The sequence below is a fragment of the Nyctibius grandis genome, chromosome 1, assembly GCF_013368605.1.
Source record: "Nyctibius grandis isolate bNycGra1 chromosome 1, bNycGra1.pri, whole genome shotgun sequence".
Taxonomy (NCBI): Eukaryota; Metazoa; Chordata; class Aves; order Nyctibiiformes; family Nyctibiidae; genus Nyctibius; species Nyctibius grandis.
Window position 1 is genome coordinate 10,809,630 of NC_090658.1, and position 21,904 is coordinate 10,831,533.

A 21,904-nucleotide genomic window follows, 5' to 3' on the forward strand; every position below is an offset into this window, starting at 1 on the left:
CTGCGGGCTGCGCGGGGGGCGGCGGCGGGGCCCGGGCGGGCATGGCGGCGGGCGGGGGGGGAGGAGGGGAGTGGGGACGCGGCCGGTTATCTGAGGCCTCCCGCGGCAACCGCCATCGAGGGGGAACCCATGTCACGGCGACAGGAACCGCGTCGCTGCGGCCCGGCCCCCTCCCGGCGGCGGCCGCCACCGCCTCCTGCCCCGCCACCGCCCACTTGGCCTCCCGGCACGCACCGCACCGCCGCCCCCGGAGCCGCGTCACGTCCAGCAGCGGCCGGCGGGGCGGGCACGTAAATAAATAAAGAAACGCGTGACTAACGCTGTTGCGGTAATACCTATCCCGCCGCCGGGTAAGGTAGACGGTGGTTTAACCGCGCCGCCGCCATCTTAAGTGCTGGCAAGCCGCCTCCGCCGCGGCAGAGTGGCCATCTTGGACGAGGGGGGAGGGTGGTGCCGTGGGGGACGCCGCGGCCGCCATGTTGAGCTCGGGAGGAAGAGGCGGGCTGCGGTGTTTTCCGTGCCCTGGCTTAGGCAATATGAGGTGGTTTATTTTTTTTATTATTTTTTTTTCTCCCTGCCTCCCCCAGGGGTGTCCTGTCGGCTGTGCTAGGTGAAGCCCTGCTCTGGGGCTGCCTGCGTTCGGTGCCAGGGATCCCGTGAGGAGGGCCGGGGCCGTGCGGGCGTTTGCCCACCGAGAGGCGCCGAAAACAGGCGGTGACATAAAAAACCCCATCCAAAATAGCAGTGGGGAATTTGGGGCGAATCCCTTCTCGCCGCTGGCCGGCGGTGCGGGGAGGTGGCGGGAGGGCTGAGCTTCGCGGCTGGGAGCAGCGCTGTGGTACCGGTATCACCGGGGTGAGGACCCCGGCGGAGCTTCGTGGTTATGCCCGCGCTGTGGGAGGGTTTTATTTCCAAGTCGTGAGGGTTAGGCTCGTATTTCTGCATAGGAAATTGTTTACTGCAAAGTTTCACCCCTTTGAAGTTTAGGGGGGAGTAGTCTGATCCCCCATGAACTATCCCGCAGCCCTGTTTCCCAACCCACCTCTGGAACAGGCTGCCGTACCACTATTCCACCTTTTATGTCTTGTTGTGACCATAGGGTAAGTTTCTTCAACTTCAGAGTTTGCAAACCGCTTAGTCCAGGTGGAGTCCCTGAGGGCCTGTCTCTATCGCGCTGAAACCTCGGCTCCGAAGTATCAGGGGCCGCTGGAGCCACCACCTTCAAAGAGTACCTTGGTACAAATCTGTTTCTGGAAAAAGGGATTCATATGTGCCTACACTTCATAGGGAAGGTGTGTACTTAGGTTACTTGTAAGTGCAACACCAGACAAATCATGCTTCAGTTGAACTGGCTTTAGTTTGCTTGTTGGTTGTGCAAATTCCATAAAAAAAAAGGAGTAGAAAGACTGTCCAAAAGGTATACAGGGAAATACTCTATTTAAAAAATCATTTAAATATTTTTAATATGTATCTTATTTGCCCTTTTTTCCAAGGAGCACAAGTAGACAATGGTTTGACCTCATAGGTGAAAGAACGTTTATAGCAAAACCACTAAACAAAATCATGAGAAATAACCACACACACATGCTTCTGTTTTTCAAATATTTTTATTTTTTTTGTTTTCTAATGCCTGTTTACACTGTACTGGTGAATATTGTCAGAACTACCAGCACATTAGGTCTTTAAAAATGCATAACATGGTTTTAAATAACATGCAAAGCCTGCCGTACATCCTTTGACAGTAGTGAACTGAACACCGTACAGCAGTTACAACATGCTGGAAAATTACAATAATAGTGATCAAAATGTAATACTACAGCTTTGTTCCTACAGAGGCTTAAGCACATGTTTAAACACACAGTAGTTTGGCTGAGGAAGGCTTAAAATAAGGCTATTCATACAACTCTTCATGTCTGAGATAGGTTTGTGGAATAAAAATGCCTCGAATGCATTTAAGAGTGATTATAATTAATCTGTTAATTTAATAAGCAATAAAAGGCCTTTGTGAAGCACGGAGAAATTTATATTGTTAATACACTGTTTCTGTTATGTTAGGAATCCTGTTAGAGTAGCTGAAGATAATCATAGGTGACTATTAATGAAGCTGTGTGACTATTAATAAGGCTGTATGAGTATTACATTTCGCCACCTGGTGGCTGTTTTCTTTTTTCAGCTTAGTGTCAGAAATGCAGCGTAAAGCTTGTGCTGACCTGGCAGGACAGAAGCAGAAGCAGTGAGGGAACTGGAAGGTAGGGCAATTTAGCAGTCAAATATCTTTGACCTTCACCCAATATACAACAACGTGTTTTACATATGGGAAGGGTGCAGAGAAGAATCTATAAAAGCAGTGAAATACTTCCTTGTAAAGCAACAAACTAGGTCTTTTCTTCCCCTATCTGGCAGTAGCCATCAAGTTCCAGGGGCCCAAAATATACCTGAGTGTGTGGTGTTAGTCCATGAAGAATCGTTTCCCATTCCAGCTGTGTTTAGTTGATGGTCATTGGCCATGAGTGTTAATCATCCTTATGGCAACATTGTAAATAATGTAATTAGAGGAGGTAATTTAATAATTATCTTCTCTTACACAGCTGATGTATCAATGATTTGGATGAACATATGGAATAAACACACTGCACATAAACTCCCCAGATAGCAACCCGAGCCCCAGCACCCTAAAAAAAAAGAAGTAAAGCCGTTCTGTGGAAAAGACCAAAGCCACAAGCACAACCATGTACCACAGGAAGAGAGCAAAAAAGATCGACAGTGTTAGTAATTCGGTCTGAGAATAGAAGGAAATTTGTTAAGTAAAATTCCCAGATGATTTGAGGAAGTGACTTGTATGCTGAGCTACAAAGAAAGGCAGAAAATCCCTCCAAATGGTCCCTGCCAGTTTGACCAGAGGGGAATTTTTCCTTCACTTTCTTGGTGGTATTCAGTAGTTCCTAGGACCAAAATATTTAATCACTATGCAGTTGTGAGTCTGTAAAACTCATGTAACTTGAATGCAGGATCAGACGAGAGGTAAGCGTTCCACGTAAAAAAAATGAAGGTGATCTTCACTTAGGCATAGTGTGAATGATTGACAAGATGTGTGGGATTTCTTTAGTCACTCCTGCGTAAGCTTTGCTGGTTGAAGGAGATTACATCTGCTTACGAAGGCAGACTGACTGTTTATAATAGCATTAGCCATATTATGTATTAGTTCTGTGAAATGGAATCCATGGGTTACAACACTAATTTCAAGGTTATATTTTCATCATATGAAAGTTTCCTTTACAGAATTGCATGGATTGTAAACACTGTATTTATTTGAAGATTATTCTAGAGCAGTATTCTATCCTTTTTCAAACATATGGTGTTTTTTTTTTAAAGCGTATACTTCCAAGCAATTTATTTTCTCACAACATGATGTAATTTTGTTGTAATTTTGAGATATCCATCTCAACGTGAAGCCTCTCTGCGTAGTGCAATAGAGGTTTTAAGTCAAGCAGGACTGGTCTTGGTAACTCCGAGGTGCAGCCTTGACTTGTCAGCTGGAGCAAAGCAGCTTTCTCTGTGACTGCTGCTGAGTCCTGAACTGTCAGGAGAGGGCGCTGCTTTCCTAGAAGTCTCAAGTGGAAAAAGGTATCGTGATGTGACAAGACGATTCAGAAAGGCTGTCTCCCAAAAACCCTCGTGGTCTGGAGGCTCAGACTCTCCTCCTGGGTTGGGAATTGAGGATGGCGGAGAGAAGTTGTTATGGTCTACATGCATGTCCTTCATAAAACTTATTCATAATTCTCAAGAAAATTGAGTATTTATAGGGAAACAATTTAGCTTTTTATTTCTCATTTTGGAGTTTAGAACGTAGTTCCTGAATGTAACTTTTAATTATACTATAAGCTGGATCATATATGGTGTAGTGTAATGTGGAATTATCTTTTGAAAGATGTTGGATCACTAGCAGGGGATGGTGCAGTTCTTTTTTATTTTCTGTGTTTTTTTTTTTTTTTCTTCAATTTCAAAAATTTGTACAGTACAACATGGCTCCTGGCAGTGCAAGCTTTTTCTGGCTTCCCCACTCTGTATGGGGAAGAAACTTGCTGTAATCAAAGACCAGATAAATCTTCAAACTTCAGGCAGTTTGCTTCCCTCGCTGCTGAGTCTGGCAACGCTGCTAATCGAAACTAGATAGTCTGTATCCTGAGAAATTGTGATGCTTGGTTTTTCTTTCTTTTTTTTTTTTTTTTAATTCACCATTGAATCAAACATTTTTTAAGATTTTAAATTATCTGTAGAATGAATTTTAAATGGTCCTTGGACCTACCAGATCATTTTGTTTCACTAATGCCAAAGACTTTCATTTGTGCTATTGTCATGCAATGCTAACTAATTTATATTTTTCTGTGGAAATGAAATATAAAAAAATCAAGCAAATTGAAAACAGGAAACCAAACCATTGCAATTTATCTTCACAAAATGTTTTGACTTTTTCCCATTCTGACATGAAACTCAATTGAGACATTTCTCTGAAATGTTTTTAATTCAGTAAAACTGCGTTTATCTTAGACCATTATAGCTGAAATGAGCCCTACTACTGCATTACCAAGCAGAAAGAGCTTGCCTGACTGAATTCGCCAATCAGCCTCAAAAGCTTTACACAAAAATTGTTTGTGGCTGTGGGTTCACAAGGTGGGCATTATCAAAGCTAGCTGAATGAATAACATGGGCTTTCTGCTGGCTTCTAGATGGGCAGCAGTTGGTAAAAGAAAGATTCTGCAGTTACTGTTAGCTAAGTTAAACAAAGCTGCAGCTGAGCAGAGAATGAACTGTTACTAAACTCCACTGCTGATCTGTGCTTGGGCATCACAAGGTGGTAAAACAGATCTATGAGCAGCTGATGTTTGTTCCTTTGAGCAGTGGTTGGTGCCCTGAGCTCCATCCATAATCAGTGCAGACTGCCTGGCTCTTCCACAGGGCACTGCAGGTCTCGCCTCTGTTAGAGCTGAGGAAGCCAGGAGTGCCTCTTGCCCCCAGGGCATCCCCCAACCCCAACAGGGACTCCCTTGTGAAGAGCCCATCTGGGTCTGTGAGCTGGCTGCGCAGCAAAGATCCTGAGGATCCCCATTCCATGCAGTTCTAACAGTCTCTGAATTAATTCCTGCTCCATGTGGTCTTTATGTGTCTCTCTGCTGGCAGTGAAAGGAACTTGCTGAGCCTGGCCTCCCCGTGCTGGGTGTTAGCCGTTACGATAACCCCTATGTGGCAGTCCCCATTTTCTCTCAAATCTATCCGGAGGCACTGAGGTACTCTTCTGAATATCTCAAATGCCCACGTCTTCTGCATCGCTGCTACTTCCATTAGCATCGACCTCTGGGCACGCAGAATGACCAGGCACTGGTTTCTCTTGTTTTGAGGATGCAACAAAGGTGTCTTAGTTTTTCCCAGCTCTTCTAGGAAGGGACTGTCTCTGTCTGTTCTAGTTGCAATGGCATAAAATAGAAAACATTGTAACACATATTTTAGATGCAGTATATAAAGCTTTTGTTTGGAGTGCAAGTTTGTTACTATGTTATACAACTCTCCCTAGCTATCTTTACTGGAGATATAGTTATGAAAGCTAGAAGGTGTTACTACATCAGCAGCCGATTCTCTTGTGATTCATAAGCCATTAAAAATCCCAGAATTGTCCTTAAACAATTCTAAATGTGTTAACTACAAAGAACCCTATGTAGTTACGGGAAACAGATGAAACGGCAGTTATTTTAGGTGGGTCTTGGAAATCTACTACATCTGAAGGGTGTGTAGGTTCTTCAATTTTTGGCTCAGATTATTTGAGCAAGGATAGGGTTGCTGACACTCAACTGTGTGTGTTGGGAGGGGTTTTTTTGTTGGTTTGTTTGGTTTTTTTCTTTTAAGGAATTCCTTTCTGAGTCTCAACCATGTTTGCAGCTGATTTGGAGCCCCTAATGAACATGCATGCTTACATTCTTGCCATGCAAGGGCTACCCAGTGGGTTAACCAGCTTATGAATGTCAAAACAGCCCCATTTTTCCTGCCATGGTCTAGACCACATCCTCAAAGTGGCAGAAGTTAATTACTTCAGTGTGACAATACTATGTGTACACCTGGCCTCAACATATTTTTATACATAACTCATCAGCAGCGTGTGCAAAGTGTATTTTAGTGTATGTACATTTTAATGACAGCAAGGCTTGTCAGCAGAGGCCATAGAGAAACCAATGTAGCTGGCAAAAATTGACAAGCTGTTGGCAGTGCTGGCGTGTTCAGGTGTGAAGGAGATAAAACAAACTTAAGACGAGTGCAGACTGAAAACAATCTGACTTCAGCCCTAATTTAACTGTGTTACTCAGGCAAGCTGAGAGGGGCAAAAAACAGCTGACGCGTGTAGCAGCCCAGCAAGCTATGGACAGCCAGAATGATGTACAGGCAACACGTACTATTTCCTCCCAGGTCTGACAATACTTCCTTCTCCTAGAAGATGGTAGTGTGTGAGTACTGCAACTGTCAGCAGGAAAGCAAGATTTCTAGCTCTCTCACTAGCAAAGCAAAGCTTGCCAGTGTGACTAATTGTGGTTTCTTTCAATACAAACTCTAAATGCAGAAAGCCAATAAGAAAAGAAATCAAAACTATTAATTTAAAGACAGTCTCTTGCTTTTAAGAGGCATGGCTTGTCAGTGTTATACATGTAAGATGAAAAGTGCTAAAAATGGTTGAAGACCATTATTCTGTTTTAATGATCCAATTTATTTATTGGACAAAGGTGAGTTGATTTCCACAGCCATCCTTCTTCCTTGTGTGTCAGTGCCTCTGTGATGAGAGGTGTCAAGAGCCACCAAACACCCCTGTAGATCAGCTGGTAGAAAATTCTGAGGTACAAACTACTAACTCTGTGTATGTGATGGGCACTATTACAGCAGCCTCTTGCATACTGAGCTGTTCAGGGTGATAACATATATACCCATAATCTCTATTAACATCTATTGTAAAGCTTTTTAATTTCTAAAGCATTTCAGAGGGTTTCTTTTTTTGAGGTTTAGGAACATTAAAACTTACCTCTAGAGCTGGTTTTTTTTTGTATATATAAGAAGACCTGCAATATCCTGTTGTAATTGCACAAGTTAATTTCGCATTTATATGTCAACATAGTCGGTGAAATTCAGGTGCCTGGTTCAGATGTGTTGGACAAGTTTTCCTCACGAACCAATGTTGTATGACTGGCAGTGATGCGTATCAGTAAAAATAATTTGAGATTTTTTTTCCAAAGATCATGTCCTTTTCTCTTTACAGTGGATGGTAAAATGTCCATTAAACGTAAGTTAAAGTAGGATTCCGTTCCAGGTTTTAAAATGGAGCTGGCTGAGGTTTTTCTGGATTAATGACAACTTCTGTCTCAAATGCAACTGCCATGCAAGGAAAGTGGTTCCTTTTGCACATATTTGTCAAAATCCTTCTCATTGTCTTTCAGACTCTTATCTGATGCCTGTTTTCAGTACCACATATGTCAGTTTTATCCTCTATCATATTTTTCTGCAATGGGTTTGCTTTCTTGATCTGTATTCATTGAGATGCAAAGCTTCTGGGATGTAGGCACATAGCAAGGGTAGATCTCAGGAAAACAGAATTGTTTTCTGGGAAGCTCTTATACAAGAAATATGTGAGATTGGCCATATCTGGTCCTAAACTATTTGACAGGGTTGTTGTCGTAGGTCAATTATAAACAACAAGACAGAATCTAGAGAGAAAATACCATGCTCCAAATAGCCAGAATGTTTTTGAATGCTAACAAACAGAAGTACCATCTGCCCCAGCTGCCATGGAGTCCTGCATGCAACAGCCTTTGGCTGCATCAGCAGCTGGGATGAGACCCTCAGACAGAGGGATCTGTTGGTCTCCGTGTGGTCCCCTGCTGTTATCTCACAAGCAGAAAGAAGCAAGACTGAACTCCTGACTTTTGTACCAAGAACAGGCAGAATGTGGGAAGGAGCAGGCAGAAGGGAGTGTGGAGAGCTGGTCAGGGAGGGAAACAGCAGGATGACAAAGGCAAGCACAAAACCAGCAGGGCAGATGAGGAGATGAGGTCCAATTCCCACCCCTTCAATATCCAGGATCAGTCAGAGATCTTTAGAGCAGCCAAACCAGCTCTCTTGCCACAAGGAGAGCTAGGAAAGATGAGATTGGCTAAATCCAGGTGCCTGAGTGATGTGTTTAAATTCACCAGGCTCTAAGTAGGAGCCCTCTCTAAATCATGGCTAACTGGGTTTCAGTGCTAGGTAAAGGGTGTTGTCTTTGAGCCAGCTCCTTGGTTCTAGAAAGCAAATATGATCCCAGCAGGCTTACATGGTGTCACTGATGCGCTCTGCAGGAGCCCTTGCCAGGGAGCTCTTCCCCTTGTGCTCCCCTGCATCTCTCTGCACCAGCTGTGCAGTCTAAGCGCAGCCTGTGTCATTTCAAGGGAGATAACGTGCATCTTAGTGGTGAGCTGCAGCCACCCCATCTCTAACTTTATTGAACTCCAGGGGTGTGCATTAGTGGTGAATTTGGCTCATGGTTTTCAGTTTTTAACCACTGAACTGAAAAAAATTTTAATAAGCACAATAAACCTATCCATTTATAGGGTCTAGCGCTTGTTGCAAGGAGCCTTGATTCCCACCATAGCTGAGAGAGGGCTATTTTCAGAGCACCAGCCTGGGCTCTGTACCCTCATCTGGCCAAAGAGGGATCTGAGATCAAATCTAGATGTTGAGGAATTCTCATACCCCCATTCTTCCACGTACGCAGTACTAGTGAGTTGGAAACATGGCTCCAAACAGCACCAAAAGCACCAAGACCCATCTTCCCAACGCAACTTGATTACCAGATGTTTCAAAGGAGCAACTTTGTCTCGATTTCCCTGCATTTGTGGAATTGTTTATAGTGTAGGCCACAGGGTATTTGCTGTCTGCTCAGTCAGATGCAAGTCAGCAGTTCAGTGGATTTAAATGAAAGGCTGATGGCAACTTACAATCAGTTTGCATGGACATGGCATTGGTCCAGCTGCCCAGTTGTGGAATGTTATGTGAGCAGAGCAGATATCATTATTTCCAAATTTGGCCACAATCCATATTTTATCCATATTTATCCCTATTTTGCTGCAAAGGGGCTTGTCTCCTTTGGCAAGAAATCCCCTGGGCAGAGAGCATATTCTCAGTAACTCACTGTTTACCCTCTACTGGGTTGAGTTTCCAACAAATCCTTCTCTGTGGAGAAGCCAAGATGCATGACCTTTGCTAGTGATGCAGCTATCTCCCAAAATCAAACCTCCGTCTCCTCGGCAGCCTGTCTCACTTAGGAAATGTTGCAGCTTATGAGATCATTCACACTTTTCTGAGCAGCAAGTAATTCTTGATATAAAACCTGTTGGCAATAGCCTGGATTTTTCAAGGAGCAAAGACTCCTGTGCAGGTCATCACATGGTGGAGCAGGAGGGAGTTTCAGGAGCACTGTAGAGATCTCTCACCAGTCAGATGCTTGTTCTGCTTATTCAAAGGGATTGTGGGATGTGAACCAGCTTTCGTTCAAAAATAACGTAGGCATTTTAGCACATGACCGCTCCCCCTCTAGCATGTCCTCTTGTACCTTCTGGGATCATTTTAGCTGAATTGTGCTGATGGAGCTCGACTGCTATCAATCAGATGGCCCTTTGCAGGGTCGCTTCAGGGATGAGGAAGATGTAAGCTGAACCTGCTGCAGAAGCTGTTGCAAACTGACCTATTCTCTTGCTCGTAGCCAGCCAGTCAGGGAAGGATAGTGCATCCACTTCATGGCTGCAGAGCCACAAGTCTTCTGATCTTTTTTCCCCGTATAAATGTCTTCAGATGCAGCTTGACAGCAGGTTAGACTGAGAAGATTTTTCCACTCTGCAGTTCTACACCATCAAGACATGCTTAAATTACCCTACAGGCTGCACCGTCAGAAAGGCCTGTGTTACCTACACGTCTCTGATTTTGGCTGACAATTTATACGCCGTTACTAGCTAGGCCACAGCTCTGGAGAGTTCCCCCCCTTTCTCAATCTGACAGAGATGCAGGCAGACATAGCTACAACTCCGTTCTGCCTAAAAAACCCCAGGGTGATAACCCCGTACGAAGCATGACAAAGAGTCACTGCATGCTCAGGTTTGCCTTGGGGCTGGTTTGCTTTTACAGAGCTAGGCCAGTTTCTCCTGAGTCAGATTCTGTTATATGAAAGCTACTGTAGTGCCTTTAATTCAGTTTAAGAGTGGATCAGATAGGTTTCTTCCCCCTTCACAATTATTACCTTGTTATTGCTCTGTTTGTTAATGTGTATTCTGGTAGCACCGCACAGCTACAAGCATGCCCCAAGGCCCGTTGCAGTAAGTGTCCATGTTATGTTTTTCTGTCCTGATTGTGAAGAAGGAGTCATCACTGCCTTATAAACTTATCTCTACAGCTTCCCGAGGCTCGTTCTTGCCTGTGGGAAAGCTTCATGTGTGAAAAGTGTCAAACCTGGCTTTCTGTGGAATAGGCTGGACCGTTACACCCTGAGCTGAAAGATGACTGATTTTTTTTTTTTCTGCACTGGGACTGCTATGAGGGAGCAGGTAGCAGTAGGTCAGAGCTGTGTTAGACCCCAGTCTAATGCTGGCCCTAGGTAAGGCTCCACAGCAGTCTCCAGGTTCCCTTTGGGATTCATAATTTGGTTAGAGTAGATAAGATGGTGAATGAGTGAGTCCCATGAAGAACAGGAAATAATCTCTGCTGTTGTGGCAGCTAGTGCTAATGTGTGGAAAATACATAGCATTTGTGTGAGCTTTTGAGTACCGTTTTTATTCCCGTGATTATTTTTGTCTGATCTCATGCCTTGATGTTGAATTCAACCATTTCACATCCCAAGAAGTAAACATCACCACCACAGGACCTTCTTTGTTGCACAAAGGTGCTGTTTGCATTTCCCATTGCAATCGCTCAGCTATGAAAAAACAGAATCACTGTTTTACCAAGGCAACGGTTGCTAGAAGAGAGGGGTCTCTCAAGGGATTATAGGTTGTAAGTTGCTCTATCAGTAGAATGCAACAAGCTGCAGTGATATCTACCCAACACACATAGGCAGGCTTTGGACTCATTAGAATTAAAAATGTTTTGAAGGTTAGGAATAAATCTTTGTGTGACTGCTTGTATGTATTTACACTTTTCTTGCAAAGGACAAAAAGAGAAGAAGTGATACCTGCTTTTTTGGTGATTAACATTGTTTGTCTGCATGAAGATTATTTTCTCTGAGGCTTTTGTGCATGGTCTTTTATAGCTAATGGGCTGGTCCTGTGTAAAATTCCTTCAGAAGATACTCCAGAGGAGCCAACTGCAATTAAAACCCAAAAGACTGTGTCCCAGTCCATCTTTGTCATCTCCTTCTTTGACTTCAATTATCTTTAAATTACATCCTTAGTGCTGTCACTCTGTCAGAGTAGGACCACCATTGCCTAGATCTTTGCCCATGGAAGGTTTAGTATAGCCCTAACCTAGTTAGGGATCTGAGGGTTTTCCCCTCATTTCCTTGTGGTGTATTAAAATGAATTATCTTGATATGAGGAGTATAAAATAGGCAGAAGTAAAAAAAAAAAAAAGAAGATTCAGGCTCTGAATCTCTAAGTTCTGAAGATCTCACCATCATGGACCCCACTGGCAGTAAAAAATGCCTGTAAACGCAGTGTCTTGTATCTCTGAAGTCTTCAGGTTTAACAAAATAGATGAACATATCATTGTCCCTTTGCTTCTGCAGGCCATCGGAGTCTTTAGCCCCAAATCTTTGCTCAGTCTTTAGTTGGACAAAGTAGACAAGGAATTTGAAGTGAGTAAGAACACATCAGGGCTCCTGAGTTTAGCTAAGACTGCATATAAAAATATTGTCTTAGAAAATGAAAAGCCTGTGTCCTGCATCTGCTGAGCAAGGAGTTTCGTGCCCATGTTTTTTTCCCGGGTGCTGGCAGATTCACAAAATGGGATGCTAAATGACTGTGGCTAAATAAGCAGCTGGAGGGCTGTTATCTCAGTGCAGAGACACGGGCCTGTTCCCTTTCTGTTTTCAGGGGCTCTGCCCATTCCCTCTCCTTTGTAGAGGCTGCAGCCTTGTGGGAGGGTGAGCACGTTCACGTACATCATAGCGTTGGTGCTAGCTGAGACTGAGCTCAACAAATGGTTTCTGTCTCATTCCCTCAGAGGTAGTCACTTAATAATACCTGGTATTTATACCTTTTGGTAAAGCACTCTGAAATACCTGCCAGGCTGACTCCAGGCTTTGTGTAGCCAGTGATCATTCACCCATCTCTGGCCTTCAGCCATTTTGGAGTGATAAAATGTAAGCTGTGCACAAAACTGGCAACCCAAAAGAGCTCAGGTCAGATTTATTTGCTGCTGTAACCTCCTCGATATCAGCAGAGTACCAGTATCCTCTGCATTCAAGAGCAGGAGACCACCAAGGAATGAAGGCTGAATACTGAAACGTTTGGCGTTCCTGGTGCTGTTTGCAAAGCCCACCAGCCAAGAGCTGTTTGGTAGCTTGGGTTCTGAGAAGGCACTGTTCTGTATCTTCCTTTACATGCCAGGGCTGAACAGTTCAAAGAGGACAGGGATAGAAAAATTACCCTGTTCAGTCTAAGCAAAACACTAAATCTGCTCTCTTGAAATGCAATTCTGCTTTATCTGGTTTTACTTTTGGTGGAAGGGAAGGCACAGGGTGTTTTCCTATTGCCACCCGTTTCTGGCAATGCAGGACCTGCTTGAAATCCACTGAAAGTTCCCATAACCAAGAATTACTTTGGATCTGGCTAGTAGGAAACTCTGCTCTCAACAGTATGGAAAGTAATTAAAAATAAATAAAGGTCACATGTTTATAGAGCCCTTTCCACATCATTTAGCATTTTGATAGAGCGTATTGTGTTTCTTACTCCTATGTGTAGAAGATGCTTGTATCGCTTGTGGAATGCTGAAGAGGGATGTTGTGCAGGTGCTGCCATAAGTGCCTCGGCTCTTTCCAGGGCTTTTTATTTAGATCTCTTTCCAAGCCTGGCAGGACAGGTGAACCCCTGTGGAAGCAGAATTGCAAATGTCTTCTTTATTGTGTGAGTGATGCATAACCCTCTGCCTTCAGCACTGAAAGCCTTTGCTGGTTTTCGCTTTCTTAGGGTGGTAGTTTCCTTCCTATTAGCAGGTGCTTTAGGAAACATCTGGAGTCTCCTATCTGTGGCCTGTTGTTTCCAGCGCTCTCTTTTTTTTTTTTTTACTTCAAACACAGGGTGTGTGTGTGTGTGAAGGGGAATCAGGCATCTACATTTGGGTGTTTGGTAGAAGGTGAGTGTCCTCAAGGTCCCTTTATAAACATTGGAGCTAAGGCCTCTGGAAGACCATTCAGGGCATCAAAATTGTCTCTGCTACATCATCCTCCAGAGAAGTGTCTCTCTTTCCGCTGCCTATATAGGGAACACACAGAGACCAGGCAGAATTACCACAGCTGAAATTAGATGCTGTGGAAGGCAGCATGAATACCCCTGCAGTTTCAGCTACTACTTGCCCACTAAGAAGCTTCCGGTTTTCCCATTAATGTAGCACTCAGCTGGCCTAAGCAAAAAAAAAGCCACCTTTGCGGAAAATTGTGTATTGAGCATCAGTCTTTATTGCACCAAATAGCTCTTTTAAATCCTCACCCTGGGAAGCTGTTGACACATGTTTGAGTCACTCTACCACCTTCTCCCAATAAATGCATATGTAATTGTATTTGTGTGTACTAGTTACACGTTGCTGTGGAAGTTTTGGCACGGTGATCTATATCTGCATGCCAGCCGTCACAGCCTGTGGTTTCATGGCCGTATATGGAAGTTCACCTGTGAAGGTATCCAGAATTTCCCTTTGGATCTGTTTGAGGTCTAAATCAAGCAGCTCAGAAGAGGGCAAGTGGAGCTGCTATGTGCCTGAGATGGGTGGCAATCTCTGGCAGTGAAAATTGTGGCCTCCTGTTTGAAACCTGACTCACATCACCCTGAATGCCATTAAGGACGTTTCTTCCTGCCATGCCCTCTCCAGAACAAGATGTTCCCTGTGGAGTGGTGTGCTCTGAGAGGCCAGATCTGGCTACTCCCTTCCAGCGCTGCAGATAGATAGAAAAAGATGGCTTGAAGATAAAGCAAGACACAAAAATTATTTGGAGGCTGGCCAGAGGCAGGTGGGAACAGGCTGAGGGATTGGAGGTCCGTTCGGTCTGGTGCCGTGGCTGTGTAGATTCAGTGTCTAAAATCCCTTGTTGGGAATGAATGACATGGAGGGAGTCGTTGCCTGCAGTTAGCTGGGAGGTTCCTGGAGGCCAGGTGTAGGAAGCTTGAAAGCACACATTTCAGCATAATTAGAGGCTTTTCTGAAATGAAGATACAACTTGATATGCAAAGTCTGTACACTTGGGTTTCATGTTGCACTACACACCCTGAAGCAGGCCTTTATCTTACGTTTACATTGGGATGTTAGGCAATATACCATCACCTGCAATTTCCTTTGACTGTGGTGACTGTTAATTCTTACAGTGTGGATTGAAGCTATGTGCTAAAACATTTTAGAAAAATTTCCAGTCTGGTACTTGGTCATTAGATTGAAAAGGACTGTGTACCTTGAAGAAGGTGATAATAAACATGATCAAAGTGTGGAGAAAGCTAAATGGCACTGAGAAGGTAGTTTAGGCTCTTCTCTCTATTCATCCACCTATTAAAGGATAAAAGGGCATAAAATGAGACAGAGGAGTGGTACATTGAAGGCAGACAGAGAGGAGTTTTCTTTGCATGGAGTACATTGCCATTCATAAGCAATATCAGCATGCATAAACATAACAGGATTCTGAAAAAGATTAGGCATTTAATAGCCTCCAACACCAATATGTCCTATTGCAGTGATAAAAACATAAAATTCAAGACTACTGAATAGGTTTCAGGACAATTCTACTTAAAGAGAATTGAAAGAAAAATCTATCTGGGGCAGGCTATGCTATAGCTGTCTGCCTCAGCATCCTTTGTGCTGTCCTCCAAATCATATTCCAGTTAGCACAGCCAAAGACTGTGAACTATTTGGACTGCCAGTTTTATCAAGTGTAATAGTCACCATGCTCCTGTGATGGTCTGTGATCATCGGTTTATTTATATTGAATACAGCAACAGTCTCCTGGACGATATCTGGCATTCTGACACCTACCTGAATGGCTGCTGAATGCTTCAAGTGTACATAAGTTATTTCTTCTACAGGTGAACTCATAGTGTGCTCTACTTAGAGGCACTTGGGCTGGCTCTTAGTGGAAAGGTTCAGACCTTGATCGGTCCTGTACAACTCCTGTCTAAACCAGCCCAATGACAGGACTGTTAACCTGGCTGATATTCCCAGGGAGTCTGAAACAGCTTCTTCTGCTTTGTGAGACGTATAAATGCTTTACGAGACATATAAGTTCTGAACAGATGCTGCTGCACATCTGCTCTGCACAGGCAGCTCCTGGTTACTTCCCAACCAACTTTGCTTACAGGCAACTGGGCCCTACCATCTGTGTGCCCACATCTGTACAGTTTTGTGCCCAGTAATAAGCCTTGTAGTTCTGCAACCTTGACGAGATTTAGTGAGCCAGGGACCTCTGCACCATGCCCCGTTGTGTGACACAGTCACCCCAAACACTGCCCGCTGGCAGCTGAGACCCAGGACTGAGCCCTTGAAGAATGTCTATAGGTGGCCATCTCTTTACTGGTCCAGAGATGTAATTTCATGTGGTATGGGACCAGGTAAGGCAGGAGACATGTGGACACTCTGACCTGCAAATGTATCATCTCTTCATCCTGGAAATTGAGATTCTGCTTTTTACCAGCTTCCCTTTCACGCTGGTCAATGTGAGCCACACAGCTCTCAGAGAACACTCTTAGAGGTAAAAATGCTGTGTTTGTCAGTTGTTGAAATTCTGAGCTGATTCCTGCCCTTTCCTCCTACCCCAAACAGTGAAATGTTTTCTGGCACTGTCCAGGAATTCATCTGCTGGCATTTTAATATGCATGTGTACGATCATCCAATTGCTACAATTACACTGTGAGAATCTTGTTTCTAAAAATACACCAATGTCTGCTTCTCTCCAGCACTAGCATGAGATAATGTATCATGTTCCCTAGTCGCCAGTGACACACAGGATGACGGTAAACAATACAGCTGGTAATATATAAAGACAACAACAATTATAATTGCAACTGATTTCCGTTTCACTTAAAAACATCATCTTCTAGCCTACGTTATCACAGCTTCAGCTGTACAATGCATTAAAACAGTCATGTGCTTCCCTTTGCTGAATAGAATCCCATTATTTTGCCTGAAAGCATCTTCTGAATAGCTCGAAGAGGTTAGGTTTATTATGGGAACCCTATACCAGTTCATACTCCAGCAGGTGCTCAGTTGCTATCAGTGTACTTCCACCGAAATCCAGAGAGATCTACCTGTTTGCATCACTCAGGATGTGATTGCTGTATTTTGTCTAGAAAAATGTGTGTGCACATCATCGGTTGAATTCAAGGTGCGGCAAACAACTCTCTGCTAAGAAACCTGATTTTCCATGTTCCAGCTTCTCTTCTGCATTACTTAAATTGCAGGTGAAAGCACTGTGAGTCAGTGGAGGCTGCAAAATTTGATGGAATGCCATTCGATTTTTACTATTTAAAAAATCATATTTGGGAAGGATTTTGCATCACGAATAGCCCCTCTGATCCCAGAGGAGCTACTCACAGTATATGGCATTACTCAGTCTTACTGTTTGATATTCTGGTCCAAAATAACATGTCTGCCTGGTGAGTGAAGGAGGGGGCCTGGGAGTCTGAACTTCAGTGTTGTAGGCAAAAGTTACAGTGATGAGATGCTAGGTGTATGCAAATCAGTATATTCCAAATTACAGCACTGATTGCTGAGAAACTCGTTACATCTCTGTTCTTCCTTCTCCCTGCCTGTAGAATAACAGCCATAATACTAGAAATGGCAAGGAGCATTCATGAATTAACTCCAATTGTGAAGTTTGTCAGTGTTTTGAAGTTCTTCAGTGAGTGGCACTAAATAAAGTACACCTTGGTCAATGTCTGTAGAAGACACACAAAGCTCTGAAGCAACAGGAGAATTCCTCTGGCTGTGGGGTTTCTAGCAATGGTGCTCTCCTGTGGAAAGGACCTGCCACCCCTGAGAAGAGGCAGTGGAAATGAAGGGGAATAGATGTGAAAGTGGAATTCTGCGCCCATGCAATAATCCAGAGCGGCTCCCAGCTTTGCCCCTTGGAGTCTGTTTTGTAGCCATTGCAGCTCATTGTATCTTTCTTCCAAAGCTGGGGTGTAAAAGGAACCCCACTATCCTCGTTGCGGCCTTTGTACTTTTAAATTAAAATATTGCATTTTCCCCTGGAGATTGTAGTGAATCTGTTGCTTTCCCAAGAATGTTTCTTCTAGCTAGACCATATTCTGTCCTTAGTTCTGGTCTGGATCTCTTCTAGACCATGATTATCTTTCCCATTGAACAGAAAATTTCTTAGAGAGCAGCCAGGAAAGAATCCTCTTTGCCTCTTCGAGCATGCAGTGCTGGAGCTGCTACTGTAGCTTGTCATACATTACAATGCTGTCAGCACTGGCTTTTCTCCCATCACAAGAGGTTTTGGAGCCAGGCGAAGGCAAAGCCACTGAGCACTCTCGGAAACCTCCAGCATCTCCATCAGCGCTTGGCGACAGGCTGCTCCACGGCACAGAGCTCTGCCTCTCTGCTTGATCGAAGCAACACCTGCCCACGGCCTCTGGGCACCAAGAGACCATGGCTTTGTGCTGTTAGTATCAGATTGCCTAGTAGTAAAATCTCCTTCTTTGCTGCTGAGATTTACTGTTTGGCTTCAATGCAGTTTTTTTCTAATTCACCAGGCTTTTGTTCCTACCTTTCAGTGTTGTAAGGAAGCCCTGTTCTGCAAACCAGGAGTCAGCATAGCTCTGTTTTGCTGTCTCTTCTGACTGCTGAGGGAGACTTACAGGTCTCCTTCCACCTGCTGGGAAGACAGCTGCTGAAAGACACCTCCTTCTCAGGGTCTTTCACAGAATGACCCCCCCCAGCATCACAGCCCTGGTCTAGTAAGGCACCAGTGTAGAAACTGAAGCCTCAAAACCTGAATAGGATGAGAAACGCATAACCTTTGGAAAATGCTGGAGCCGACGTGATGTTTCAGAGCCAGCGTCTATTCTTAGAAGAGTGATGAAAGTCATAATTTAAAAATAAGATCCAATGCAGTGCTAGCAAAGAGTCGTATTCGTGGTACTCCTGTGAGTAAATCCCTCAGCATGAACTGGCTTGACTTCAAGCTCAGAAACACTCCACCAAAATAAGGCCCAGCTGTGAGGCGTGCGTAGTCCTGATCTGAATGGGAGAGAAGTACACATGGGCACTTGCGATATCAGGTGCTCTCAATGGGGTGTGTGACCCCTTCCCTTCCCCCCAAAACTCATGTCTGTAGTTGACTCAGTATTACAGGTCAAAGTAGAGCTTTTCAAGGGCCTCTAGAGGAGTCAGCCAATGTAAGTGGTGAAATGGATGTATATATTCCCCCTTTTGAAAATCCCCCCAGGTACTTGTGTGACTGCTGTTGTTCTGCTGCCTGGTGGGGAACAGATGCTGCCTTTACACCATTTGCAGCTGTTTCTGATTTTGTGTGTATTCATCTCTGTCCCCCTCCTTATTTCTGGTTTGCATCTAGGTTATCTAATACTGTGTTTTAACTAGGAATCTCTAAATGTCTTAACATATCCCCTTTTAGGATTGTGTATAGTAAACAAAGGGCCAGTTTCGGTCTGGCTTTAAGCAGGGATGGCCACAGATCCATGCTCATGGGTTAGAGCTAGGATGTGTGGGGAGCATCTGATTATCATTTTATCGGGAGAAAAAACCCAGAACGAGCTGTATTCAAATCCTGTTCATCTGCTGCTTCAATGCTGTTTGGATTTTGAGGTTTCCCTCAGAAACCTCACTCATTTTTTACAGCCACAACTGGATGTAGGGCATAATCCTTTCCCATTTGGGTCATGCAGAATTTTTCCAATAGCTTTAACTGAAAGAAGCTGAGACCTTAAAGTTTCCTCTTGCACTTACTGTGGTCAGTGTGAACTTTCGTTAGGATCACACCAACAAGTGAAACACTACGTCTCATAATAACATGTCTCTGGAGCCGATCTGGTGGTTCTACTCACCATGTAACCCTCACCCATGAATCCAGTCCCACCAGAGTGAACTTGAGCGTGTGTTGTGAGTTATGCTGCTGACGGGCTGTTTTATCCTATGCAAAAGCAATCAGCCATCTGTGTCTCATGTCCTGGCCGTAAGGTCTGAGTCGTGCCTGTGTAAGTCCTGAGGCTTACACTGCCCAGTGATGTCAGCGAGAGTCTTGCATGAGTAAGCAAGCTATTCTTTCCTCTAATGAAGTTATTTGATTGTTCTGTGTGGTGTATTTAAACTGTAGAGGAGTTTTACACAAGCTGCTAGCAAAGCTGCACATCTCATTCCAAAATTTCACACCACAGTTTTATGAGGGAAAGAGTTAGCTACACCTGAAAAACAGTCAGAAGATAAAAGAAGCCAGAAGTTAAAGAAGTCAAGAGGGTGTATAATGAGCATTAATAATTCAGATAAAAGACAGAACAACCTAGTGAAGATTTCACATTTTATTGTTATTAAAAGTTCATTATGAAATTGGCACAACACATAAAAATAGATCTGTGGTGAATGATACATATTACTATTATTGCCCGGTCATTCCATGCACACCCTGACTTTTGAAATCAGAAGGTAACGAGTATAAGACATTTCATGGGCTAACTGCGAAACTAGTGTTACTGCAGCAGAGAGAGGCTGTGCTTTCTGTTGACTCTGCTCAAATGGATAATGAAGACAGAAATAGTCCTCTATTCATACTTAAAAATAAACTCAGGAGAATGAAAGAACAGATTTTTAGAGTATGTCCCAGCTGAAAATAACTTGAGAGGGAGAGCTAGAAATACCCCTTTTGTTATGGACCTATTTCCATGAAAGTCAAAGGGATTTTTGCCACGGATTTTAAAAACAGCAGGATGTAGTTATTTGTTGACAGACAGATGGGGAGGCCTAGCAACAGAAGCTAGGGAGGACCTGTGGCAAAGTATGAGTTTATTATTTTGATCTTGCACATGCTGCTGAATCTCCTTGTAGTAATTGTGTATGTTCGTAACAGCAGTGATTGCTGGGAGGAGCTGGGAGGGTGTATCAAAGCCAGATAAAGCGTCTGCAGCTCATTGTTTCGCCCTGTTTGGGTTGGCCTTGGTTCTAACCCCACACACCATTCATTGCAAAGTGACTTTTACCTGTATGCTTTCTGATCCGCGTGAGAAAATCAGAACAATACCCAAGATTACAAAAAAATCTCACCAGGTCACTAACTGTTCCTAGACTTGTGTAGCTTTTCTTCCTAATTTCTGTGCTTATCACAGTGAGCATTTAGGGCTGCCCTCAGCCTGACTCTTGTTCCTCGTACTGTCATATCAATTCCAGGGATGCTGGGAGGTTGCTTAGAGCCACCACTAACTGGCTCAGCAGAATTGCGGTTCTGCGGTTTTCTGCATGGAAAGGTCACTGTAACCAGCCTTGCTGTGGATTTCTGTGGATGGGAGACAAGATGAGCCCCACATCATGCTTGAATGTCTGTGGGGAAAAAAATACTTTAGTGGCATGGCTATTCCTATGATTTATTTGAGAGCTTCTTTCAAAGAAGGCAGGTAGGAACATGAACCCGTTCATGCTTTCCAAACTTGTAAGCAATGCTGGTTTTTTTGCTGTGTGACCTGGTATGGGGTTGCAGAAGGTGGCAGCTAACAATGTGGCAAATGCCCATCCCCGGGAAACTGTCACACAGCTCCACAGCCTGTGCTCTTGGCTGGCTCTGAAATGCCCACTACCTCCCTCTGAACTCGTGCTCCCTTAGGACTACAGCACATCATGCTACCCCAACGCTACTACCAAGCTTGAGAGCGCTCTGGCTACTCTGTTCTTGTTTCCTCCACAGTGAATAGTTTTAAATCCCGGAAGATAAAAATCTCAGGGCTTGAGTCTCAGCCTCACAGCAGGAGAGTGACAGGGATGGAAAGCTGGCACAGCAGAATGGTGAATCAGGCTCTCCCTTTGGTTTTCAGGCTGTTTACTCAAAACAGTCCTTGAGAAAGATGCTATGCCTCAAGCAGATGTCACATTCAACCGGTTTAGCAATATTATGCCTATTTCTTCTCAAGCTAGTTAAGGAGGGGAGGGAGAATGTAATATATGTTAGTGCAAGTTCACATAGACAACATATGAATATTTAGTACAAAATGTTCTTTCAAGGTGGGGCAAACCTTTCTAATTGTGACACAAAAAGAAGGTATTTTGTAACATTTTTAACAACTTGGCTGTGAAAAAGCGTTTATGTGAAATATGTTTAGACACAGACTACCTCACATGATACTGAAGTATTTCAAGGCTCTTTCTGAGTAGGCAATAACCTCTTTTCTTTTTTTTTTTCAAATTAAATCAGCTTTATCACAGCCAATTCCAAACATAACTAAATAATTTGGTCATGCTTTTTTTTTTTTTTTTTTTTTTTGCTTTTTCATCTTTGGAAAAAATAAAGCTATGCTAAGTTGAGGGATTCCATTCCACATGGGTTTTACCCATTCAAGGCTTCTTTCATTTCAGAATTAATTTCCTCATTCAGAGGAAACCATGGAAATATTCAACTAATAAATTCTAGCATAAGATTTCAAAAGTTGGTTCACACACTCACTTAGTGCTGAAGAACTGCAGCTTCCAAGAGAAGAACTGCAGCTTCCAAGAA

The 21,904-nt window shown here is 43.7% G+C and overlaps 1 protein-coding gene and 1 long non-coding RNA gene across 5 annotated transcripts in view; one reads left to right on the forward strand and one right to left on the reverse strand.

Annotated features, from left to right (window-relative positions):
• The window catches only part of AFTPH (aftiphilin), a 48,811-nt gene extending 48,586 nt beyond the window's left edge, over window positions 1-225 (reverse strand). For 2 of the 3 annotated variants that reach the window (XM_068412077.1, XM_068412060.1), the window contains exon 1: window positions 1-224. The gene's annotated coding sequence lies outside the window, so the exon portion shown is untranslated. The other variant, XM_068412083.1, reaches the window with a different exon arrangement.
• The window catches only part of LOC137669834 (uncharacterized), a 25,428-nt gene continuing 3,621 nt past the window's right edge, over window positions 98-21,904 (forward strand). The window contains exon 1 of one of the 2 annotated variants that reach the window (XR_011049180.1): window positions 98-350. This is a non-coding gene — a long non-coding RNA (uncharacterized lncRNA). The other variant, XR_011049181.1, reaches the window with a different exon arrangement.